General features: G+C 52.2%; 8 non-coding genes across 8 annotated transcripts; all 8 read left to right on the top strand.

Annotated features, from left to right (window-relative positions):
- The first annotated feature begins 7725 nt into the window (after positions 1-7725).
- Positions 7726-7798, top strand: trnai-aau (transfer RNA isoleucine (anticodon AAU)). Its single transcript has one exon. It is a non-coding gene; the product is annotated as a tRNA-Ile (tRNA).
- Positions 7799-9024: 1226 nt separating this feature from the next.
- trnai-aau (transfer RNA isoleucine (anticodon AAU)) lies at positions 9025-9097 on the top strand. Its single transcript has one exon. It is a non-coding gene; the product is annotated as a tRNA-Ile (tRNA).
- A 2262-nt stretch (positions 9098-11359) lies between these two features.
- Positions 11360-11432, top strand: trnat-ugu (transfer RNA threonine (anticodon UGU)). The gene has a single exon. It is a non-coding gene; the product is annotated as a tRNA-Thr (tRNA).
- Positions 11433-14575: 3143 nt separating this feature from the next.
- trnat-ugu (transfer RNA threonine (anticodon UGU)) lies at positions 14576-14648 on the top strand. Its single transcript has one exon. It is a non-coding gene; the product is annotated as a tRNA-Thr (tRNA).
- A 2638-nt stretch (positions 14649-17286) lies between these two features.
- On the top strand, positions 17287-17359 carry trnat-agu (transfer RNA threonine (anticodon AGU)). The gene has a single exon. It is a non-coding gene; the product is annotated as a tRNA-Thr (tRNA).
- A 1069-nt stretch (positions 17360-18428) lies between these two features.
- trnat-ugu (transfer RNA threonine (anticodon UGU)) lies at positions 18429-18501 on the top strand. Its single transcript has one exon. It is a non-coding gene; the product is annotated as a tRNA-Thr (tRNA).
- A 1069-nt stretch (positions 18502-19570) lies between these two features.
- On the top strand, positions 19571-19643 carry trnat-ugu (transfer RNA threonine (anticodon UGU)). Its single transcript has one exon. It is a non-coding gene; the product is annotated as a tRNA-Thr (tRNA).
- Positions 19644-23944: 4301 nt separating this feature from the next.
- trnat-agu (transfer RNA threonine (anticodon AGU)) lies at positions 23945-24017 on the top strand. Its single transcript has one exon. It is a non-coding gene; the product is annotated as a tRNA-Thr (tRNA).
- The last annotated feature ends 1588 nt before the right edge of the window (positions 24018-25605 follow it).

The raw sequence follows: 25605 nt of genomic DNA on the forward strand, positions 1-25605 counted from the left end.
CGGGACGGAGGAGCGGCGAGAGATCGGGGACGGAGGAGCGGCGAGAGATCGGGGTGGAGGAGCGGCGAGAGATCGGGACGGAGGAACGGCGAGAGATCGGGGACGGAGGAGCGGCGAGAGATCGCGACGGAGGAGCGGCGAGAGATCGGGGACGGAGGAACGGCGAGAGATCGGGGGCGGAGGAGCGAGAGATCGGGACGGAGGAGCGGCGGGAGATCGGGACGGAGGAGCGGCGAGAGATCGGGACGGAGGAGCGGCGAGAGATCGGGGCGGAGGAGCGGCGAGAGATCGGGGACGGAGGAGCGGCGAGAGATCGGGGACGGAGGAGCGGCGAGAGATCGGGGACGGAGGAGCGGCGAGAGATCGGGGACGGAGGAGCGGCGAGGGATCGGGGACGGAGGAGCGGCGAGAGATCGGGGACGGAGGAGCGGCGAGAGATCGGGGCGGAGGAGCGAGAGATCGGGGACGGAGGAGCGAGAGATCGGGGACGGAGGAGCGGCGAGAGATCGGGGCGGAGGAACGGTGAATGAGAGCGCAGGGCCCAGGGGCAGCACGGGCCCAGCCCACACTGTGCATTATGTGTGCGCACTGGGTCCGTGCAGCAGAGCAGGTCTCCAGTTGTCCTGGTTAACCCTTGCCACAGGACCCAGACCTCGCTCTGTCAAGCCCGTGTGGTGGCTGGTGTACAACGGTCACCCCACGTTAAAACAATCCACCCACAGGCATCTTCCACCCTTCAACTGGAGTTGAGGACTGGAACATCGGGTCCTTCATTGAAACATCTGTGAACTCATCCCTTTTGGTGTGGAAACAAGTCATCCTCGTTCGACGGAGCGCCGATGATGTCACAATAAAAAGCTGCCAGGCGTATAACTGGCCAACTACCAGTCGACAGGTGCAGGGTTAAATGGAACAAGCTGATCGCCACCAAACAAGGACCAGAAAGCCGACAAAATCTGTTCTCTGTTCAGGTGAGTGTCCTTCCACAGGTTCAGTGAGCAGTGACACCGAACGCTGGTCCTGCTGGTCCTTATGTTGCCAACGTTCTGTTTTCCGTACGATCTCACAAACACGCACAGGTTTGTGAGATGGCTGGTAACTTCAGGAAACCCAGTCAGAGTGACCTGACTTTATTGTTGTAAACAGCACTGGCTGCAATGCCCCAGTAGTTCACTGGATGGGGCTCTATATATTACACTGGTATCACACACACTTTGCCTTTTACATAAGAAATAGGAACAGGAGTAGGCCATACGGCCCCTCGAGCCTGCTCCGCCATTTAATGCGGTCATGGCTGATCCGATCATGGACTCAGCTCCACTTCCCTGCCCGCCCCCTTCTTCCCTGATCGGTTAAGAAACTGTCTATTTCTGTCTTAAATTTATTCAATGTCCCGGCTTCCACAGCTCTCTGAGGCAGCGAATTACACAGATTTACAACCCTCTGAGAGAAGAAATTTCTCCTCATCTCAGTTTTAAATGGGCGGCCCCTTATTCTAAGATCATGCCCCCTAGTTCTAGTCTCCCCCATCAGTGGAAACATCCTCTCTGCATCCACCTTGTCGAGCCCCCTCATAATCTGATACGTTTCGATAAGATCACCTCTCATTCTTCTGAATTCCAATGAGTAGAGGCCCAACCTCCTCAACCTTTCCTCATAAGTCAAACCCCTCATCCCCGGAATCAACCGAGTGAACCTTCCCTGAACTGCCTCCAAAGCAAGTAGCCGTTTTTTATTCAAGCATGCTCCTCTCTCCCCTTCCCCTCCCTCTCTTTCCCCTTCCCCTCCCTCTCTCTCCCCTTCCCCCTCTCTCTCACTCCTTACACTATCTTTTCCATTCCCCTCTCTTTCCTGCTCCTTCCCCTGTCTTTCTCAGAGCAGGTAGCTCCATAGCTCACGGGTTAGAGCACTGGTCTAATAAACCATTTAACCAAATGTTGTGAGTTCAAATCTTACGAGGAGCTATTTAAAATTAGCCCGGTATTTCAATTGCCAAGTGTTAAATTATAAATATTACAGCTCCAAGACTGACTCTGGAACAACAGGCTCCCTTCCCCATCACGCCCTGTTCTGCATCTTTTTACTCCTCTCTCCCTTTCCCACTATCTCGCTTTCCCCGTCTCTCACTCACTGCCCTCTCTCACACTCTCCCCTCACCCTCTCTCACACTCTCCGCACTTTCCCTCTCTCGCTTCCCTTCCGCTCTCGAATTACCCACTCCTTCCCTCTCTCTCCCCTTAACTTCTCTTGCCCCTCCCTCTCTCTCTCTCTCCCCCCTTCCCCTCCCTCTCTCTCCCCCGCTTTCTCACTCCTTCCACTCTCTTTTCCCTTCCCCTGTCTTTTCCAGAACACGTGGCTCCATAGCTCAGGGTTAGAGCACTGGGCTTGAAAACCAACGGTCATGGGTTCAAATCTCACCGGGGCCTACTCAAAATTAGCTCAGTATTTAAATATCTTTCTTTCCCACGTTTTAGATTCTCCCCCTCCCCCTCTCTCTCACTTTCCCTTTCCCCTCACCTCTCACTTGTTTGTTCGCCTCTCTCTCTCCCTTTCACTCCTTCCCCTCTGCCCCCCCTTCCAAACTTTCTCTGTACCGTTCCCACTTCTCTCTCCCCTTCCCCTTTCTCTCACTCCCCCTTCCCATTTCTCTCACACGCCTGCCTCTCTCTCACTCCTTCTCCCTCTCTCCCCTTAACCACTCTTTCCGTTCTCTCTTTCGAGACCGACCCTGGAACAGCAGGCTCCCCTCACACTCTTCCCCCTCTCCTCTTCTCTTCTCTCTTACACTCTCTCTCCCCTTCTCGATCTCTCTCGCCCTTCCCCATCACGACCAGTTCCACATCTTTTAACCCCTCTCTCACTTTCCCGCTATCTCGCTTTCCCCGTCTCTCCCTCATTCCCCTCTCTCACCCTCTCCCCTTCCCCTCTCTCCCCTCCCTCCTCTCTCTCTTTCTTCTCCCTTTCTTTTCAGATTCTCCCTCTCTCTTCCCTTCCTCGCTCGGTCTCACTCCTTCACCCTCTCTTTCCTCTTCCCCGTCTCATTCTCTCCTTCCCCTCTCTCTCCTTCCCCTGTCTCATTCTCCCCTTCCCCTCTCTCTCCTCTGTCCCCTTCCCTTTCTACAGGTGGCTCCATAGCTCAGGGGTTAGAGCACTCGTCTAGTAAACCAGGGGCCGTGAGTTCCAATCTCTCGGGGGCCTAGTCAAAATTAGCTCAGTATTTAAATTTGCTGTTAGTTAACAAGGTATTTAATTATAAATGTTAAAGAGCTCTGTGACTGACCCTGGACCAACAGGCTCATTTCTCTAACACTCACTCTTCCCTTCCAAATCTATCTCTTCCTTCCCCATTCTACATCTTTTTCTCCCTCTCTCTCGATCTCATTTTCCCCGTCTCTCACTCATTCCCCTCTCTCCCCTTCCCCCTCCCTCACCCCACCCTCTTTCCTTCCCCCTCACTCTCTATCCTTCTCCCTCGCTCTTCTCTCACTCCTTCCTCTCCTTCCACTCACTCTCCCCATCCACTCCCTCTCTTTCCCTTCCCTGCATCTGTCTCCCCTTCTCTCTCTCTCCTTCCCTCTCTCACTCTTTTCCCTCTCTCCCTCCCTTACCCTCTCTCTCTCCCCAGCTCCTTCCCCTGTCTTTCCCAGAGCAGGTGCCCTCCTGTCTGTCTCTCCTTTCCCTTTCCTTTGAGATTCTCCCCTTCTCTCTCTTCTTCCCCTCCCTCTCTTTCCTTTTCTCTCTCTCTTCCCTCTTTACTACTCCTTCCCCTCTCTCCCCCCTTCTACATTCTCCCCGCCTCTCTCTCTCCCCTTCCTCTCCCTGTCTCCCACTCCTTCCCCCCTCTCTCCCTTCCCCCTCTCTCACTCCTTCCCCCCTCTCTCACTCCTTCCCCCCTCTCTCCCCTTCTCCTTTCTCTCCCTTTTACCCTCTTTCACTCCTTCCCATCTCTCTTCCCTTCCGCTCTCTCCCCTTCCCCTCTCTTTCGCACTCCTTCCCCCTCTCTTCCCTTAACCTCTCTTTCCCCTTCCCTCGCTCTCTCCCCTGCCCCTCTCTCTTTCTCCCAGTCTCCACTTCCCTCTCTCTCACTCCTTCCCCTCTCTCCCCTTCGCCTCCCTCCTCTTCCCCCTCTCTCTCACTCCTTCCACTCTCTCTTTTCCCTTCCCCTCTCTTTGCTGCTCCTTCCCCTGTTATTTTTAGAGCAGCTAGCTCCATAGCTCAGGGGTTAGAGCACCAGTCTAGTAAACCAGGGGTCGTGGGTTCAAATCTCACGAGGAGCTATTTAAAATTAGCTCAGTATTTCAATTAACAAGGGTTGAATTATAAATATTACAGCTCTGGAACAACAGGCTCCCCTTCCAAATCTCTCTCTCACTTCCCCATCACAACCTGTTCTGCATTTTTTTGACCCCTCTCTCCCTTTCCTGCTATCTCGCTTTCCCCGTCTCTCACTCATTTGCGTCTCTCACACTCTCCCGTCCCCCATCTCCCTCTCTCTCTCTCCCCCCTTCCACTCTTGACTTTCTCACTCCTTCCCCTTCTCTCCCCTTAACTTCTCATTCCCCTCCCTCTCTCTCTCTCTCTCCCCTTCCCCCTCCCCCCCACTCTTTCCTTCCCCCTCACTCTCTATCCTTCTCCCTCGCTTTTCTCTCACTCCTTCCTCTCCTTCCACTCACTCTCCCCATCCGCGCTCTCTTTCCCTTCTCCTGTCTTTCTAAACACAGTGCTCAAGGGTTAGAGCACTGGTCTAATAAACCAGGGGTAGTGAGTTTAAATCTCACTGGGGCCTACTTAAAGTTAGTTTAGTATTTAAATACCAGACTGTACATTCTTCCTATCCTTTCCCACTTTTCAGATTCTCCCCCTGCACCTCTCTCTCACTTTCCCTTTCCCCTCCAACACTCTCACTCGTTCGTTTGCCTCTCTCTCTCTCTCCGTCCCCCCTTCCAAACTTTCTCTCTGTCCGTTCCCACCCCCGCTTTTCCTTCCAGTCTCTCTTTTCCCTTCCCCTCTCTTTCCTGCTCCTTCCCCTGTCTTTACCAACACACATGGCTCCATATCTCAGGGGTTATAGCACTGGTCTTGTAAACCATGAGTCGTGAGTTCAAATCTCACTGGGGCCTATTTAAAATTAGCTCAGTATTTAAATTCACCGTCAATTAACAGGGGGCTTAATTATAAATATTAAACAGCCCTGAGACCGACCCTGGAACAAAAAGCTCCCATCTTCTCTTACACTCTCTCTCCCTTCCCCATCATGACCCGTTCTACATCTTTTTATCCCTCTCTCCCTTTCCCACTATCTCGCTTTCCCTGTCTCTCACTCATTCCCCTCTCTCACCCTCTCCCGTTCCCCTCTCTCCCCTCCCTCCTCTCTCTCTCTCTTCTCCCTTTCTTTTCAGATTCTCCCTCTCTCTCCCCTTCCCCGCTCGGTCTCACTCCTTCACCCACTCTCTCCCCTTCTCCTCTCTCTCCTTCCCCTCTCTCCCCTCATTCTCTCCCCACCCCTTACGCTCTCTCTCCATCCTCCTCTATCTTCCCTCTCTCTCCCCTTCCCCTCCCTCTCCCTCCCTTCCACACTCTCTCTCCCCTTCTTCCCCTCTCTTTCCTCTCCCCCTCTCTCTTTTCCCTTCCTCTCTCACTTCCTCCCTGACTCCCCTTCCCCATCTCTTTCACTCCTTCCCCACTGTGTCCCCTTCCCCCTCTCTCTCATTCCTTCCCCACTGTCTCCCCTTCCCCCTCTCTCTCACTCCTTCCACTCTTTCTTTTCCCTTTCCTGCTCTTTACCCTGTCTTTCTCAAGGCAGGTGGCCCCATAGCTCAGGGGTTAGAGTGCTGGTTTTTATAATCCATTAAACCAAAGGTTGTGAGTTCAAATCTCACTATGGAGCTATTTAAACTTAACCCAGTATTTCAATTAACAAGGGTTGAATTATAAATATTACAGCTCTGAGACCGATTCTGGAACAACAGGCTCCCCTTCCAAATCTCTCTCTCACTTCCCCATCACGATCTCTTCATCCCCCTTCCGTTCTTGACATCCTCTCTCTCTCCTTCCTCCTTCCACTCTCTCTTTTCCCTTCCCCTGTCTTTCCAAAAACAGGAGGCTCCATATCTCAGGGGTTAGAGCACTGGTCTCATAAACCAGGGGCAGTGAGCTCAAATCTCACTGGGGCCTACTCAAAATTTGTTTAGTATTTAAATATAGGTCTCTCATTCTTCCCCCTCTCCCTTCTACCGATTCTTTAACACTTTTCAGATTCTCCCCCTGCCCCTCACTCTCACTTTCACCTTCCCCATCTCTCTCTTACCCCTCACCTCTCACTCGTTCGTTCGCCTCTCTCTCTCCCCTTCTCCTATCTCTTTCACTCCTTCCCGACTTTCCCTCCCCATTCCACACTTTCTCTCTCTCTGTTCCCTCCCTCTCTTTCCTCTCTTTCCCCTTCCCCTTTCCCTCACTCCCCCTTCCCTTTCTCTCACACGCCTGCCTCTCTCCCCTTAACCATTCTTTCACCTCTCTGCTGCTCTCTCTTTCCATCACATTACGACCCGTTCTACATCTTTTTACCCCACTCTCTCATCCCTTCCCCACTCTCTCCCATTTCCCTCCCTCTCTTTCCGCTTCCCCTCTCACTCCTTCCTCTTCCCTCTCTCTCCCCTCCCCTCTCTCTCACTCGTTCCACTCTCTCTTTTCCCTTCCCTTCTCTTTCCTGCTCCTTCCCCTGTCTTTCCCAGAGCAGGTGTCTCCAGAGCTCAGTTTTGGTCTCCCAATCTGAGGAAGGACGTTCTTGCTATTGAGGGAGTGCAGCGAAGGTTCACCAGACTGATTCCCGGTATGGCAGGACTGACATATGAGGAGAGACTGGATCGACTGGGCCTGTATTCACTGGAGTTTAGAAGGATGAGAGGGGATCTCATAGAAACATGTAAAATTCTGACGGGACTGGACAGGTTCGATGCAGGAAGAATGTTCCTGATGTTGGGGAAGTCCAGAACCAGGGGACACAGTCTAAGGATAAGGGGTAAGCCATTTAGGACCGAGATGAGGAGAAACGTCTTCACTCAGAGAGTTGTTAACCTGTGGAATTCTCTACCACAGAGAGTTGTTGATGCCAGTTCGTTAGATATATTCAAGAGGGAGTTAGATATGGCCCTTATGGCAAAAGGGATCAAGGGGTATGGAGAGAAAGCAGGAAAGGGGTACTGAGAGAATGATCAGCCATGATCTTATTGAATGGTGGTGCAGGCTCGAAGGGCCAAATGGCCTACTCCTGCACCTATTTTCTATGTTTTTATGTTTCGATGTTTCAGGTATTGGAGCACTGATCTTGTCAACCAGGGGTCGTGAGTTTAAATCTCACTGGGGCCTACTCAAAATTAGCTCAGTATTTAAATTTGCTGTTAGGTAACAAGGTGTTTAATTATAAATATTAAACAGCTCTGTGACCGACCCTGGATTAACAGGCTCATTTCTCTTACACTCACTCTCCCCTTCCAAATCTATCTCTCCCTTCCCCATTCTACATCTTTTTCTCTCTCTCTCTCTATCTCATTTTGCTCGTCTCTCACTCATTCCCCTCTCTCCCCTTCCCCCTCCCTCCCCCCCGCTCTTTCCTTCCCCCTCACTCTCTATCCTTCTCCCTCGCTCTTCTCTCACTCCTTCCTCTCCTTCCACTCAGTCTCCCCATCTGCGCTCTCTTTCCCTTCCCCTGTCTTTCTAAACACAGGTGGTTCCATAGCTCAAGGGTTAGAGCACTGGTCTAATAAACCAGGGGTAGTGAGTTCAAATCTCACTGGGACCTACTCAAAGTTAGTTTAGTATTTAAATACCAGTCTGTCCCTCTTCCCAATCCTTTCCCACTTTTCAGATTCAACCCCTGCACCTCTCTCTCACTTTCCCTTTCCTCTCCAACACTCTCACTCATTTGTTCGCCTCTCTCTCTCTCTCTCTCTCTCTGTCCTCCTTCCAAACTTTCTCTCTGTCTGTTCCCACCGCCTCTCTTTCCTGCTACTTCCCCTGTCTTTCCCAAAGCAGGTGTCTCCATAGCTCAGTTTTGGTCTCCTAATCTGAGGAAGGACATTCTTGCTATTGTGGGAGTGCAGCGAAGGTTCACCAGACTGATTCCCGGTATGGCAGGACTGACATATGAGGAGAGACTGGATCAACTGGGCCTGTATTCACTGGAGTTTAGAAGGATGAGAGGGGATCTCATAAAAACATATAAAATTCTGACGGGACTGGACAGGTTAGATGCAGGAAGAATGTTCCTGATGTTGGGGAAGTCCAGAACCAGGGGACACAGTCTAAGGATAAGGGATAAGCCATTTAGGACCGAGATGAGGAGAAACTTCTTCACCCAGAGAGTGGTGAACCTGTGGAATTCCCTGCCGCAGAGAATTGTTGATGCCAGTTCATTGGATATATTCAAGAGGGAGTTAGATGTGGCCCTTGTGGCGAAAGGGATCAAGGGGTATGGAGAGAAAGCAGGAAAGGGGTACTGAGGTGAATGATCAGCCATGATCTTATTGAATGGTGGTGCAGGCTCGAAGGGCCGAATGGCCTACTCCTGCACCTATTTTATATGTTTCTATGTTTCTATGTTTCAGGTATTGGAGCACTGATCTTGTAAACCAGGGGTCGTGAGTTTAAATCTCACTGGGGCCTACTTAAAATTAGCTCAGTATTTAAATTTGCTGTTAGTTAACAAGGTGTTTAATTATAAATATTAAACAGCTCTGTGACCAACCCTGGAACAACAGGCTCATTTCTCTGACACTCACTCTCCCCTTCCAAATCTATCTCTCCCTTCCCCAGTCTACATCTTTTTCTCTCTCTCTCTCTATCTCATTTTGCTCGTCTCTCACTCATTCTCCTCTCTCCCCTTCCCCCTCCCCCTCCCCCCCACTCTTTCCTTCCCCCCTCACTCTCTATCCTTCTCCCTCGGTCTTCTCTCACTCCTTCCTCTCCTTCCACTCACTCTCCCCATCCGCGCTCTCTTTCCCTTCCCCTGTCTTTTCAAACACAGGTGGCTCCATAGCTCAAGGGTTAGAGCACTGGTCTAATAAACCAGGGGTAGTGAGTTTAAATCTCACTGGGGCCTACTTAAAGTTAGTTTAGTATTTAAATACCAGTCTGTCCCTCCTCCCAATTGTTTCCCACTTTTCAGATTCAACCCCTGCACCTCTCTCTCACTTTCCCTTTCCCCTCCAACACTCTCACTTGTTTGTTCGCCTCTCTCTCTCTCTCTCCATCCCCCCTCCAAACTTTCTCTCTGTCCGTTCCGTCCCTCTCTTTCCTGATCCTTCCCCTGTCTTTACCAACACACATGGCTCCATATCTCAGGGGTGATAGCACTGGTCTTGTAAACCAGGAGTTGTGAGTTCAAATCTCACTCGGGCCTATTTAAAATGAGCTCAGTATTTAAATTCACCGTCAATTAACAAGGGGTTTAATTATAAATATTAAACAGCCCCGAGACTGACCCTGGAACAAAAGGCTCCCTTCACACCCTTCTTCATCTTCTCTTGCACTCTCTCTCCCTTCCCCATCATGACCCGTTCTACATCTTTTTACCACTATCTCGCTTTCCCCGTCTCTCACTCATTCCCCTCTCTCACCCTCTCCCGTTCCCCTCTCTCCCCTCCCTCCCGTCTCTCTCTCTTCTCCCTTTCTTTTCAGATTCTCCCTCTCTCTCCCCTTCCCCGCTCGGTCTCACTCCTTCACCCACTCTCTCCCCTTCTCCTCTCTCTCCTTCTCCTCTCTGCCCTTCCCTCTCTACTTTCATTCTCTCACTCCTTCCCCTCTCTCCCCATCCTCCTCTATCTTCCCTCTCTCTTCCCTCCCCCTTTCTCCCCTACCCACTCTCTCCCCTGCCCCCTCTGCCTTTTCACTCTCCCTCTTCCCTTCCCCTATCTTCCCTCCCCTCTCTCCTCTCTCTCACTTTTCCCTTTCTTTTCAGATTTTCCCCATTCTCCCTCTCTCTCCCCTTCCTTTCTCTCTCCCCTGTCTCCTCCCTCTCTCGCTCTCCCATCTCTCTCCCCTCCCTCGCTCTCCCCTTCCCCTCTCTCTTTCCCCTTCCCCCCCCCCTCTCACTCCTTCCCCTCTCTCTCACTCCTTCCCTCTCTCTCCCATTCCTCTCTCTCACTCCTTCCACTCTCTCTTTTCCCTTCCCCTCTCTTTCCTGCTCCTTCCCCTGTCTTACTTAGAACAGGTGACTTCATAGCTCAGAGGTTGGAGCACTGGTCTAGTAAACCAGGGATCATGGGTTCAAATCTCACTGGGACCTACTGTTAATTAGCTCAGTATCAAAATTTGCTGTTAATTAACAAGGTGTTTAATTATAAATATTACACAGTTCTGAGACTGACCCTGGAACAACAGGCTCATTTCTCTCTCCCTTTCCCATTCTACATCTTTTTCTCCCTCTCTCTCGATCTCATTTTCCTCGTCTCTCACTCATTCCCCTCTCTCCCCTTCCCCCTCCCTCACCCCACCCTCTTTCCTTCCCCCTCACTCTCTATCTTTCTCCCTCGCTTTTCTCTCACTCCTTCCTCTCCTTCCACTCACTCTCCCCATCCGCTCCCTCTTTCTCTTCCCTGCCTCTGTCTCCCCTTCGCTCTCTCTCCTGCCTTTCTCTCTCTCTCCTTCCCTCTCTCACTCCTTTCCCTCTCTCCCTCCCTTCCACTCTCCCTCTCTCTCCCCAGCTCCTTCCCCTGTCTTTCCCAGAGCAGGTGCCCTCCTGTGTCCCTCTCCTTTCCCTTTCCTTTGAGATTCTCCGCTTCTCTCTCTTCTTCCTCTCCCTCTCTTTCCCTTTCCCTCTCTCTTCCCTCTTTCCTACTCCTTCCTCTCTCTTCCCCATTCTACATTCTCCCCGCCTCTCTCTCTCCCCTTCCTCTCCCTGTCTCCCCCTCCCTCTCTCTCTCACTCCGTCCCCCTCTCTCCCCATCCCCCTCTCTCTCACTCCGTCCCCCCTGTCTCCCCTTCCCCCTCTCTCTCACTCCTTCCCCTCTCTCCCCTTCCCTCTCTCTCTCACTCCTTCCCATCTCTCTCCCCTTCCCCTCTCCTTTACACTCCTTCCCCCTCTCGTCCCTTAACCTCTCTTTCCCCTTCCCTCTCTCTCTCCCCGCCCCTCTCTTTCTCCCAGTCTCCACTTCCCTCTCTCTCTCTCCCCTTCCCCTTTCTCCACTTTCTCTCTCTCTCTCCCCTTCCACTCTTGACTTACCCACTCTTTCTCACTCCTTCCCTCTCTCCCCTTAACCTCTCTCTCTCTCTCTCCCCTTCCCCTCCCTCTCTCTCCCCTTCCCCCTCTCTCTCACTCCTTCCACTCTCTCTTTTCCCTTCCCCTGTCAGTTTAACAGCAGGTGGCTCCATAGCTCAGGTGCTAGAGCACTGGTCTTGTAAACCAGGGGTTGTGAGTTCAAATCTTACTGGGGCCTACTCAAAATTAGTCCACTTTTTAAATACCAGTCTCTCCCTCCTCCCTATTCTTTCCCACTTTTCAGATTCTCCCCCTACCCCTCCCTCTCACTTTCCCTTTCCCCCACCTCTCACTTGCATGTTTGCCTCTCTCTCTCCCGTTCTCCGATCTATTTCACTCCTTCCCCTCTCTCTCTCCCCGCCCCTTTCTCCCTTTCTCTCACTCCCACTTCCCATTTCTCTCACATGCCTGCCTCTCTCTCACTCCTTCTCCCTCTTTCCCCTCTCTGCTGCTCTCTCTTTCCATCGCATTACGTTCTACATCTTTTTACCCCATTCCCTTCCCTTGCTTTCCCCTTCCCTTCTCTCTCTCCCCTTCCCCTTCCTCTCTCTCCCCTTCCCTCTCTCTCACTCCTTCCACTCTCTCTTTTCCCTTCCCCTCTCTTTCCTGCTCCTTCCCCTGTCTTTCCCAAAGCAGGTGGCTCCATAGCTCAGTTTTGGTCTCCTAATCTGAGGAAGGACATTCTTGCTATTGAGGGAGTGCAGCGAAGGTTCACCAGACTGATTCCCGGGATGGCAGGGCTGACACATGAGGAGAGACTGGATCGACTGGGCATTTATTCACTGGAGTTTAGAAGAATGAGAGGGGATCTCATAGAAACGAAGGAAATTCTGACGGGACAGGACAGGTTAGATGCAGGAAGAATGTTCCCGATGTTGGGGAAGTCCAGAACGAGGGGACACAGTCTAAGGATAAGGGTTCAGCCATTTAGGACCGAGATGAGGAGAAACTTCTTCACCCAGAGAATTGTGAACCTGTGGAATTCTCTACCACAGAAAGTTGTTGAGGCCAGTTCTTTGGATATATTCAAAAGGGAGTCAGATATGGCCCTTACGGCTAAAGGGATCAAGGGGTACTGAGGGAATGATCAGCCATGATCATATTGAATGGCCGAATGGCCTACTCTTGCATCTATTTTCTATGTTTCTATGTTTCAGGGGTTAGAGCACTGGTCTTGTAAACCAGGGGTTTTGAGTTCAAATCTTACTGGGGCCTACTTAAAATTAGCTCAGTATTTAAATTCACCGTCAATTAACAAGGACTTTAATTATAAATATTAAACAGCTCCAGGACTGACCCTGAAACAACAGGCTCCCTTCCCCATATCTCTTACACTCTCTCTCCTTTGCCCCCTAACCCGTTCAAAAGGCTCTCCTGTTCTCTTTTCCTCTTTTCCCCTTCTCCCTCTCTTCCTGCTTTCCCCATCACTACACATTTTGCCTCTTTTTAATCTTTCCCGCTCTCTCGCTTTCCCTGTTTCTCTTTATCACTCATTCCCCGCTCTCTCCCCCTCCCCGCTCTCTCCCCTTCCCCACTCTCTCCCCTTCCCCTCCCCTTCCCCGCTCTCTCCCCTTCCCCACTCTCTCCCCTTCCCCTCCCCTTCCCCACTCTCTCCCGTTCCCCTCTCTCTCCCCTTCCCCTCTCTCTCCCCTTCCCGACTCTCTCCCCTTCCCCTCTCTCTCCTCTTCCCCTCTCTCTCCCCTTCACCTCTCTCTCCTCTTCCCCTCTCTCTCCCCTTCCCCTCTCTCTCCCCTTCCCCACTCTCTCCCGTTCCCCTCTCTCTCCCGTTCCCCACTCTCTCCTCTTCCCCTCTCTCTCCCCTTCACCTCTCTCTCCCCTTCCCCTCTCTCTCCTCTTGCCGTCTCTCTCCCCTTCCCCTCTCTCTCCCCTTCCCCACTCTCTCCCGTTCCCCTCTCTCTCCCGTTCCCCACTCTCTCCCCTTCACCTCTCTCTCCCGTTCCCCTCTCTCTCCCGTTCCCCTCTCTCTCCCCTTCCCCACTCTCTCCCCTTCCCCACTCTCTCCCGTTCCCCTCTCTCTCCCTGTCCCCTCTCTCTCCTCTTCCCCTCTCTCTCCTTCCCCTCTCTCTCTCTTCTCCCTTTCTTTTCAGATTCTCCCCCTCTCTCCCCTTCCTCGCTCAGTCTCACTCCTTCACCCTCTCTTTCCGCTTCCTCCTCTGTCCTTCCTCCTCTCTCCCCTTCCCTCTCTACTTTCATTCTCTCACTCCTTCCCTCCCTCTCTCTCCTTCCCCTCTCTCTCCCCTTCCCCGCTCGGTCTCACTCCTTCACCTTCTCTTTCCCCGTCCCCTCTCTCTCCATCCCCTGTCTCATTCTCTCCTTCCCCTCTCTCCCCTTCCCCTCTCTACTTTCATTCTCTCCCCACCCCTTCACCTCTCTCTCCTCTTCCCCTCTCTCTCCCTTCCGCTCTCTCTCCCCTTCCCCTCTCTCTCCTGTTACCCTCTCTCTCCCCTTACCCTCTCTCTCCCCTTCCCCACTCTCTCCCGTTCCCCTCTCTCTCCCGTTCCCCACTCTCTCCCCTTCACCTCTCTCACCCGTTCCCCTCTCTCTCCCCTTCCCCTCTCTCTCCCCTTCCCCTATCTCTCCCCTTCCCCACTCTCTCCCCTTCCCCACTCTCTCCCGTTCCCCTCTCTCTCCCCTTCCCCTCTCTCTCCCCTTCCCCTCTCTCTCCCCTTCCCCTCTCTCTCCCCTTCCCCACTCTCTCCCCTTCCCCACTCTCTCCCGTTTTCCTCCCTCTCTTTCCCTTTCCCCTCTCTTTCACATCTTCCTCTCTCTCACCCATTCCCTATCTCTCCTCGACTCATTTTCTCCCCCCTCTCTCCTTCCCCTCCCCTGGCTCCACTCTTCTCGCCCAACTCCCTCCTCCGTTTCTCTCCTTCCCTCGCTCTTGCTCTCCCCTTTCCCATCAGACTCTCCCCCTCCCCTCTGACCCATTCCCCCCTCTAACTCTTTCTCTCTCCCTCCCCACTCTCTCCCCACTCTCCCCCTTTCTCTCCTCCTCCCCCACTCTCTCTGTCCCTTCCCCTCTCTCCTCTTCCCCCTCTCTCCCCTCCCCCCTCTCTCCCCTTCCCCCGTCTCTCCCCTTCCCCCCCTCTCCCCTTCCCGCTCTTAAACACTCGTTACCCTCTCTCTCACCTCAACCCCTCTCTCCCTTCCCCCTCTCTCCCATTCACCGCACTCTCACACCTTCACCCACTCTCTCCCCTTCCCCTCTCTCTCCTCTTCCCCTCTCTCTCACTCCTTCCACGCTCTCTTTTCCCTTCCTCTCTCTTTCCTGCTCCTTCCCCTGCATTTCCCAGAACAGGTGGCTCCATAGCTCAGGGGTTAGAACACTGGTCTTGTAAACCAGGGGTCGTGAGTTCAAATCTCACTGGGGCCTTCTCAAAACTAGCTCAGTATTTAAATTTAAGTTTACGTCAATTAACAAGGTGTTTAATTATAAATATTAAACAGCTCCAAGACCAGACCTGGAACAAAAGTCTCTCCTGTTCTCCTTACCCGTCCTTTCCCTTTCTCCCTCTCTCCCTGGTTTCCCCATCACTGCACATTCTGTCTCTTTTTACTCTTTCCCGCTTTGGAGACCGATCCTGGAACAACAGGCACCCCTCTCCTCTTCTCATCTCTTTTACACTCTCTCTCCCTTCCAAATCTCTCTCTCCCTTCCCCATCACGACCCGTGCTACATCTTTTTACCCCTCTCTGCCTTTCCCACTGTCTCGCTTTCCCCGTCTCCCACTCATTCGCCTCTTCATCCTTCCCCCTCCCTCGCCTCACCCTCTCCCCTTCCCCCTCTCTCTCTCCTTCCGTCTCTCACAATCCTTCCTCTCTCTCTCTCCTTTCCCTCTCTCCATCCCTTCCCCCCTCTCTCCCCCTTCCCTTCCCTGTCTCCCCTTCCCCCTCTCTCTTACTCCTTCCCCTCTCTCCCCTTCCCCTTCCCGTCTCTCTGCTTCCCCTCTCTCATTCCCCTTCTGCTCTCTCCCCTTCCCCACTCTTTCTCACTCCTTCCCCCTCTCTTCCCTTAACCACTCTTTCCGCTCTCTCTTTCCATCGCATTACGACCGTTCTACATCTTTTTACCCCATCCCCTCTCTCTCCCCTTCCCCTCTCTCTCCCGTTCCCCTCTCTCTCCCCTTCCTCACTCTCTCCCGTTCCCCTCTCTCTCCCCTTCCCCGATCTCTCCCCTTCCCCACTCTCTCCCCTTCCCCTCTCTCTCCCATTCCCCACCCTCTCTCTAACTCCTTTCCCTTCCCTCTCATTCCCCTTGCCCCTCTCTCTCTCCCCTTCCACTCTCTCTTTTCCCTTCCACTCTCTTTTCCTTTCCCTGTCTTTCCCAGAGCAGGTGTCTCCAAAGCTCAGTTTTGGTCTCCTAATCTAAGGAAGGACAATCTTGCAATTGAGGGAGTGCAGTGAAGGTTCACCAGACTGATTCCTGGCATGGCTGGACTGACATATGAGGAGAGACTGGATCAACTGGGCCTTTATTCACTGGAATTTAGAAGGATGAGAGGGGATCTCATAGAAACAAAGGAAATTCTGACGGGACTGGACAGGTTAGATGCAGGAAAAATGTTCCCGATGTTGGGGAAGTCCAGAACCAGGGGACACAGTCTAACGATAAGGGGTAGGCCATTTAGGACCGAGATGAGGAGAAACTTCTTCACTCAGAGAGTTGTTAACCTGTGGAATTCCCTGCCGCAGAGAGTTGTTGATGCCAGTTCATTGGGTATATTCAAGAGGGAGTTAGATATGGCCCTTACGGTTAAAGGGATCTCGGCGTATGGAGAGAAAGCAGGAAAGGGGTACTGAGGTGAATGATCAGCCATGATCTTATTGAATGAGGGTGCAGGATCGAAGGGCCGAATGGCCGACTCCTGCATCTATTTTATCTTTTTGTATGTTTCAGGGATTGGAGCACTGGTAATGTAAACCAGGAGTCGTGAGTTTAAATCTCACTGGGGCCTACTCAAAATGAGTTCAGTGTTTAAATTCACCGTCAATTAACAAGAGACTGACCCTGGAACAACTGGCTCCCCTCACACCCTTCCCCCTCTTCTCCTCTTGTCTCTTTTACACTCTCTCTCCCTTCTCCATCACGACCCGTTCTACATCTTTTTACACCTCTCTCCCTTTCCCGATATCTCGTTTTCCCCGTCTCTCACTCATTCCCCTCTCTCACCCTCTCCCCTTCCCCTCTCTCCCCTCCCTCCTCTCTCTCTCTCTCTTCTCCCTTTCTTTTCAGATTCTCCCTCTCTTTCCCCTTCCCCTCTCTCTCCTTCCTCCTCTCTCCCCTTCCCTCTCTACTTTCATTCTCTCACTCCTTCCCCTCTCTCTCCTTCCCCTCTCTCTCTTCTCCCTTTCTTTTCAGATTCTCCCCCTCTCTCCCCTTCCTCGCTCAGTCTCACTCCTTCACCCTCTCTTTCCCCTTCCTCCTCTCTCCTTCCTCCTCTCTCCCCTTCCCTCTCTACTTTCATTCTCTCACTCCTTCCCTCCCTCTCTCTCCTTCCCCTCTCTCTCTCTCTTCTCCCTTTCTTTTCAGATTCTCCCTCTCTCTCCCCTTCCCCGCTCGGTCTCACTCCTTCACCTTCTCTTTCCCCGTCCCCTCTCTCTCCTTCCCCTGTCTCATTCTCTCCTTCCCCTCTCTCCCCTTCCCCTCTCCACTTTCATTCTCTCCCCACCCCTTCCCCTCTCTCTCCTTCCTCCTATATCTTCCCTCTCTCTCCCCTCCCTCTCTCGCCCCTACCCACTCTCTCCTCTGTCTTTTCACTCGCCCTCTCCCCTTCTCCTATCTTCTCTCCCCTCTCTCTTCTCTCTCACTTTCCCCTTTCTTTTCAGATTCTCCCCATTCTCCCTCTCTCTCCCGTTCCTTTCTATCTCCCCTGTCTCCTCCCTCTCTCGCCTTCCCATCTTTCTCCCCTTCCCCTCTCTCTTTCCCCTTCCCCTCTCTCTCACTCCTTCCACTCTCTCTTTTCCCTTTCCCTCATATTCCTGCTCCTTCCCCTGTCTTTTCTAGTGCAGGTGGCTCCATAGCTCAGGGGTTAGAGCACTGGTCTAGTAAACCAGGGGTCGTGGGTTCAAATCTCACTGGAACCTGTTCAAAATTAGCTCAGTATTTAAATTTGCTGTTAGTTAATAAGTTCTTCAATTATAAATATTAAACAGCTCTGTGACCGATCCTGGATCAACAGGCTCATTTCTCTTACACTGACTCTTCCCTTCCAAATCTCTCTCTCCCTTCCCCATTCTGCATCTTTTTCTCCCTCTCTCTCTATCTCATTTTCCCCATCTCTCACTCATTCCCCTCTCTCCCCTTCCCCCTCCCTCACCACACCCTCTTTCCTTCCCCCTCACTCTCGATCCTTCTCCCTCGCTCTTCTCTCACTCCTTCCCCTCCTTCCATTCACTCTCCCCATCCGTTCCCTCTCTTTCCCTTCCCTGCCTCTTCTCCCCTTCTCTCTCTCTCCTGCCTCTCTCTCTCTCTCCTTCCCTCTCTCTCCCCTTCCACTCTCTCTCTCCTTCCCTCTCTCACTCCTTTCCTTCTCTCTCTCCCCAGATCCTTCCCCTGTCTTTCCCAGAGCAGGTGCCCTCCTGTCTTTCTCTCCTATCCCTTTCCTTAGAGATTCTCCCCTTCTCCCTCTTCTTCCCCTCCCTCTCTTTCCCCTTCCCCTCTCTCTTCCCTCTTTCCTATTTCCTACTCCTTCCCCTCTCTCCGCCTTTCTACATTCTCCCCGCCTCTCTCTCTCCCCTTCCTCTCCCTATCTCCCTTTCCTCCTCTCTCTCACTCCTTCCCCCCTCTCTCCCCTTCCCCCTCTCTCTCACTCCTTCCCCCCTCTCTCCCCTTCTCCTTTCTCTCCCTTTACCCCTCTTTCACTCCTTCCCATCTATCTCCCCTTCGCTCTCTCCCCTTCCCCTCTCTTTCGCAATCCTTCTCCCTCTCTTCCCTTAAGCTCTCTTTCCCCTTCCCTCGCTCTCTCCCCTGCCCCTCTCTTTTTCTCCCAGTCTCCACTTCTCTTTCTCTCACTCCTTCCCCTCTCTCCCCTTCCCCTCTCTCTCTTTCCCCTTCTCCCTCTCTCTCCACTTCCCCTCTCTCTCACTCCTTCCACTCTCTCTTTTCCCTTCCTCTCTCTTTCCTGCTCCTTCCCCTGTCTTTTCCAAAGCAGGTGGCTCCATAGCTCAGGGGTCAGAGCACTGGTCTTGTAAACCAGCGATCGTGGGTTTAAATCTCACTGGGGCCTTCTCAAAATTAGTTTTGTATTTAAATATGTGACTCCCATTTCTCCCCGCCTCTGCCTTTTCACTTTCCATCTCCTCTCTCTCATTTTTTCCTTTCCTTTCTGATTCTCCCCTTCTCTCTCTCTACCCTTCTCCCTTTCTCTCTCTCACTCTCCCATTCAGCTCTCTTTCTCTCTCGGCCCCCACCCCCCTCCTTCCAATCTCTCTCTCCCCATCATAAAAGGTTGCTGCACGAGATAAAGTTCACGGGGTCACAAAAACACCCGTCAACCATTACCCTTTGCTTCCTGACTCTGAGACAATTTTGGCTCCAACTTGCCACTTTGCCCTGGATCCCATGGGCTTTTACTTTCGTGACCAGTCTGCCCATGTGGGACCTTATCGAAAGCTTTGCTAAACTCCACATACACTACATCATACACACTGCCCTCATCAACCCTCCTGGTTACCTCCTCGAAAAATTCAATCGTTAGTCAGACAGGAACTTCCCTCAACAAATCCGTGCTGACTGTCCCTGATTAACCCGTGTCTTTCTAAATGTAGATTAATCCTGTCCTTCAGGAATTTTCCAATAATTTTCCCACCACGGAGGTTAGGCTGACTGGTCTGTCATTACTCGGTCTATCCCTTTCTCCCTTCTTAAACAAAGGCACCACCTTCGCAGTCCTCCAGTCCTCTGGTACCACACTTGAAGCCAGAGAGGATTGGAAAATGATGGTCAGAGCCTCTGCTATTTCCTCTTTTGCTTCACTCAACAGCCTGGGATACATTTCATCCGGGCCTGAGACTTATCCACTTTCAAAGCTGCTAAACCTCGGGGGAAGGGCGGGTAGCAGGGAGGAGGGGTAGAGCGGGGGTGGAGCGGGGAGGGCAGGGGTGGGGAGTGGGGGGTGGGGCGGAGTGGGAATAATCTCTTTCACACAGCCGACACCGACACGATGGGCCGAATGGCCCTCCTTGTGTGCTGTAAGATTCTGTGAATGTTCAGGGATGAATCACCGAGAATGATTATTCGGGCCCCACCTCCTTGTTAACAATAGTAAGATGCAAACAGGAGCTGGTGTTATAGGTGGCTCCATAGCTCAGGGGTTAGAGCACTGGTCTTGTAAACCAGGGGTCGTGAGTTTAAATCTTACTGGGACCTACTCAAAATGAACTTCATATTCAAGTTTGCTGTCAATAAACAAGGTTTTTAATTATAAATGTTTAATATCTCTGGGACTGACTGAGGAACAACAGGCCTTCCTCGTACACTTTCGTCTCTCTCTGCCCTCCCCATCATGAGTCTTTTTACCCCTCTCTCCCTTTCCAACTATCTCGCTTTCCCCGTTTCTCACTCTGCTTCCCCCTCTCTTCTCCCTTCCCCCTCTCATCTCCCTTCCCCCTCTCTCCCCTCACTCTCTCCCCTTCCCTTTCTCCTCCCCCTCGCTCTCTCTCCCCTTCCCACTCTTACACACTCGTTACCCTCTATATCTCACTCCTACACCCCTCTCTCACTCCTTCCACACTCTCTCCCCTTTCCCCATTCTTTCTCCCCTTCCTCCCCTCTTTCCTTCCCGCTTTCTCTCCCCTTCCCTCTCTCACTCGTTCCCCTCTCTCTCCCCTCCCTTCTCTCTATTCCCTTCTCACTCCACTGCCTCCTCCCTCTCCCTCTCTTTTCAATTCCATCTGACCCCTTCCCCCTCTCTCCCCTTCGCTCTCTCCCCTTCCCTCTCTCCGTTTCCCCCGCGAGAGACAGAGAGAAAGTGAGAGATAGTAAGAGAGACACAAAGGAAGAACATGTGATAGAGTGAGAGTGAGAGACAGAGAGACAGAGAGGCAGAGAGATTGGGACAGAGTGTGACTGAGTTGCCTTGGGATGTTTTACTACGTGAAAGACCCAATATATCGATGTTGAGAAGCGAATATTGAAGAGACGGAGGCAGGAGTCTGAGGGATGAGACACAATCTGAGGGTTTCACTGACCCCTCCTCATTCTTCAAACACAATTACTTTAAATCTGTGCCCCCTGGTTATTGACCCCTCTGCTAAGGGGAAATAGCTCCTTCCTATTCACTCTATCCAGGCCCCTCATAATTTTAAATCTCCGCTCATGCTCCTCTGTTCCAAAGAAAACAACCCCCAGCCGATCCAATCTTTCCTCCTGGCTAAAGTTTTCCAGTCCTGGCAACATCCTGGTAAATCTCCTCTGCACCCTCTCCAGTGCAATCACATCCTTCCTGTAATGTGGTGACCAGAACTGCACGCAGTACTCCAGCTGTGGCCTAACCAGTGATGTATACAGTTCAAGAATAACCTCCCTGCTCTTGTATTCTATGCCTCGACTAATAAAGGCAAGTATTCCGTATGCCTTCTTAATCACCTTATCCACCTGGCCTGCTACCTTCAGAGATCTGTGGACCTGCACTCCAAGATCCCTCTGTTCCTCCACACTTCTCAGTGTCCTACCATTTAATGTGTATTCCCTTGCCTTGTTAGCCCTCCCCAAATGCATGACCTCACACCTCTCTGGATTAAATTCCATTTGCCACTGTTCTGCCCACCTGACCAGTTCATCGATATCTTCCTGCAGTCCACAGCTTTCTTCTTCATTATCAACAACACGGCATATTTTTGTATCATCTGCAAACTTCTTAATCATACCCCCTGTATTCAAGTCTAGATCATTGATGTATACCACAAAAAGCAAGGGACCCAGTACTGAGCCCTGCGGAACCCCACTGGAAACATCCTTCCAGTCACAAAAACATCCATCAACCACTACCCTTTGCTTCCTGACTCTGACAATTTTGGCTCCAACTTGCCACTTTGCCCTGGATCCCAGGGGCTTTTACTTTTGTGACCAGTCTGCCATGTGGGACCTTATCGAAAGCTTTGCTAAACTCCATATACACTACATCATACACACTGCCCTCATCAACCCTCCTGGTTACCTCCTCGAAAAATTCAATCGTTAGTCAGACAGGAACTTCCCTCAACAAATCCGTGCTGACTGTCCCTGATTAACCCGTGTCTTTCTAAATGTAGATTTATCCTGTCCTTCAGGAGTTTTTCCAATAATTTGCCCACCACGGAGGTTAGGCTGACTGGTCTGTCATTACTCGGTCTATCCCTTTCTCCCTTCTTAAACAAAGGCACCACCTTTGCAGTCCTCCAGTCCTCTGGTACCACACTTGAAGCCAGAGAGGATTGGAAAATGATGGTCAGAGCTTCTGCTATTTCCTACTTTGCTTCGCTCAACAGCCTGGGATACATTTCATCCAGGCCTGGAGACTTATCCACTTTCAGAGCTACTAAACCCCGGGGGAAGGGCGGGGGGCGGGGGCGGGTAGCAGGGAAGAGGGGTAGAGCGGGGGTGGAGCGGGGAGGGCAGGGGTGGGGGGTGGGGCGGAGTGGGAATAATCTCTTTCACACAGCCGACACAGACACGATGGGCCGAATGGCCCTCCTTGTGTGCTGTAAGATTCTGTGAATGTTCAGGGATGTTCACTTTCACTCCCTCTCTCCCCTTCCCCTTTCTCCACTTTCCCTCTCTCTCTCCCCTTCCACTCTCGACTCACCCACTCTTTCTCACTCCTTCCCTCTCTCCCCTGAACCTCTCTTTCCCCTCCAGCTCTCTCTCCCCTTATCCCGCACTCTCTCCCCTTCCCCCTCTCTCTCACTTCTTCCACTCTCTCTTTTCCCTTCCCCTGTCTTTCCCAAAACAGGTTGCTGCAGAGCTCAGGTGTTGGAACACTGGTCTTTTAAACGAGGGATCGTGAGTTCAAATCTCACTGGGGTCTATTCAAAATTTGTTTAGTATTTCAATACCAGTCATTCTTTCCCACTTTTCAGATTCTCCCCCTGCCCCTCTCTTTCCCTTTCCCCTCACCTCTCACTTGCTTGTTTGCCTCTCTCTCTCCCCTTCTCCTATCAATTTCACTCCTTCTCCCTCTCTCCACTTAATCACATTTTCCCCTCTCTGCTGCTCTCTCTTTCCATCGCATTGCAACCCCTTCTTCATCTTTTTACCCACTCTCTCATCCCTTCCCCTCCCTCTCTTTCCCCTTCCACTCTCTCTTTTCCCTTCCCCTCTCTTTCCTGCTCCTTCCCCTGTCTTTCCCAGAGCAGGTGGCTCCATAGCTCAGTTTTGGTCTCCTAATCTGAGGAAGGACATTCTTGCTATTGAGGGAGTGCAGCGAAGGTTCACCAGACTGATTCCCTGGATGGCAGGACTGACATATGAGGAGAGACTGGATCGACTGGGCCTGTATTCACTGGAGTTTAGAAGAATGAGAGGGGGTCTCATTGAAACGTATAAAATTCTGATGGGACAGGACAGGTTAGATGCAGGAAGAATGTTCCCAATGTTGGGGAAGTTCAGAACCAGGGGACACAGTGTAAGGATAAGGGGTAAGCCATTTAGGACCGAGATGAGGAGAAACTTCTTCACTCAGAGAGTTGTTAACCTCTCCTTTTCCTCTTTTCCTGCTTTCTCCATCACTCCACATTCTACCTCTTTTTAATCTTTCCCGCTCTCTCGCTTTCCCCGTTTCTCTTTATCACTCATTCCCCTCTCTCTCCCCCTCCCCGCTCTCTCCCCTTCCCCACTCTCTCCCCTTCCCCTCCCCTTCCCCACTCTCTCCCGTTCCCCTCTCTCTCCCCTTCCCCACTCTCTCCCCTTCCCCACTCTCTCCCCTTCCCCACTCTCTCCCCCTCCCCGCTCTCTCCCCTTCCCCACTCTCTCCCCTTCCCCTCCCCTTCCCCACTCTCTCCCGTTCCCCTCTCTCTCCCCTTCCCCACTCTCTCCTGTTCCCCTCTCTCTCCCCTTCCCCGCTCTCTCCCCTTCCCCACTCTCTTCCGTTTTCCTCCCTCTCTTTCCCTTTCCCCTCTCTTTCACATCTTCCTCTCTCTCACCCATTCCCTCTCTCTCCTCGACCCATTTTCTCCCCCCCTCTCTCATTCCCCTCCCCTGGCTCCACTCTTCTCGCCCCTCTCCCTCCTTCGTTTCTCTCCTTCCCTCGCTCTTGCTCTCCCCTTTCCCATCAGACTCTCCCCCTCCCCTCTGACCCATTCCCCCCTCTAACTCTTTCTCTCTCCCTCCCTACTCTCTCCCCACTCTCCCCCTTTCTCTCCTCCTCCCCCACTCTCTCTCCCTTTCCCCTCTCTCCTCTTGCCCCTCTCTCCCCTTCCCCCCTCTCTCCCCTTCCCCCATCTATCCCCTTCCCCCCTCTCCCCTTCCCGCTCTTAAACACTCGTTACCCTCTCTCAACCCCAACCCCTCTCTCCCTTCCCCCTCTCTCCCATTCACCGCGCTCTCACACCTTCACCCACTCTCTCCCCTTCCCCCTCTCTCTCTCACTCCTACCCCTCTCTTTCCTCTTCCCTTCTCTCTCACTCCTTCCACTCTCTCTTTTCCCTTCCTCTCTCTTTCCTGCTCCTTCTCCTGCATTTCCCAGCGCAGGTGGCTCCATAGCTCAGGGGTTAGAGCACTGGTCTAGTAAACCAGGGGTCGTGAGTTCAAATCTCACTGGGGCCTATTCAACACTAGCTGAGTATTTAAATTTAAGTTTACGTCAATTAACAAGGTGTTTAATTATAAATATTAAACAGCTCCAAGACCAGACCTGGAACAAAATTCTCTCCTGTTCTCCTTTCCCTTTCTCCCTCTCTCCCTGGTTTCCCCATCACGACACATTCTGTCTCTTTTTACTCTTTCCCGCTTTGGAGACCGATACTGGAACAACAGGCGCCCCTCTCCTCTTCTCATCTCTTTTACACTCTCTCCCCTTCCAAATCTCTCTCTCCCTTCCCCATCACGACCCGTGCTACATCTTTTTACCCCTCTCTGCCTTTCCCACTGTCTCGCTTTCCCCGTCTCCCACTCATTCGCCTCTTCATCCTTCCCCCTCCCTCGCCTCACCCTCTCCCCTTCCCCCTCTCTCTCTCCTTCCGTCTCTCACAATCCTTCCTCTCTCTCTCTCCTTTCCCTCTCTCCATCCCTTCCCCCCTCTCTCCCCTTCCCCTCCCTGTCTCCCCTTCCCCCTCTCTCTTACTCCTTCCCCTCTCTCCCCTTCCCCTTCCCGTCTCTCTGCTTCCCCTCTCTCATTCCCTTTCTGCTCTCTCCCCTTCCCCACTCTTTCTCACTCCTTCCCCCTCTCTTCCCTTAACCACTCTTTCCGCTCTCTCTTTCCATCGCATTACGACCGTTCTACATCTTTTTACCCCATCCCCTCTCTCTCCCCTTCCCCTCTCTCTCCCGTTCCCCTCTCTCTCCCCTTCCCCACTCTCTCCCGTTCCCCTCTCTCTCCCCTTCCCCGATCTCTCCCCTTCCCCACTCTCTCCCCTTCCCCTCTCTCTCCCATTCCCCACCCTCTATCTAACTCCTTTCCCTTCCCTCTCATTCCCCTTGCCCCTCTCTCTCTCCCCTTCCACTCTCTCTTTTCCCTTCCACTCTCTTTTCCTTTCCCTGTCTTTCCCAGAGCAGGTGTCTCCATAGTTCAGTTTTGGTCTCCTAATCTAAGGAAGGACATTCTTGCAATTGAGGGAGTGCAGTGAAGGTTCACCAGACTGATTCCTGGCATGGCTGGACTGACATATGAGGAGAGACTGGATCAACTGGGCCTTTATTCACTGGAATTTAGAAGGATGAGAGGGGATCTCATAGAAACAAAGGAAATTCTGACGGGACTGGACAGGTTAGATGCAGGAAAAATGTTCCCGATGGTGGGGAAGTCCAGAACCAGGGGACACAGTCTAACGATAAGGGGTAGGCCATTTAGGACCGAGATGAGGAGAAACTTCTTCACTCAGAGAGTTGTTAACCTGTGGAATTCCCTGCCGCAGAGAGTTGTTGATGCCAGTTCATTGGATATATTCAAGAGGGAGTTAGATATGGCCCTTACGGTTAAAGGGATCTAGGCGTATGGAGAGAAAGCAGGAAAGGGGTACTGAGGTGAATGATCAGCCATGATCTTATTGAATGAGGGTGCAGGATCGAAGGGCCGAATGGCCGACTCCTGTACCTATTTTCTCTTTTTGTATGTTTCAGGGATTGGATCACTGGTAATGTAAACCAGGAGTCGTGAGTTTAAATCTCACTGGGGCCTACTCAAAATGAGCTCAGT

The sequence above is a fragment of the Pristiophorus japonicus genome, unplaced genomic scaffold (assembly GCF_044704955.1).
Source record: "Pristiophorus japonicus isolate sPriJap1 unplaced genomic scaffold, sPriJap1.hap1 HAP1_SCAFFOLD_988, whole genome shotgun sequence".
Classification (NCBI taxonomy): Eukaryota; Metazoa; Chordata; class Chondrichthyes; family Pristiophoridae; genus Pristiophorus; species Pristiophorus japonicus.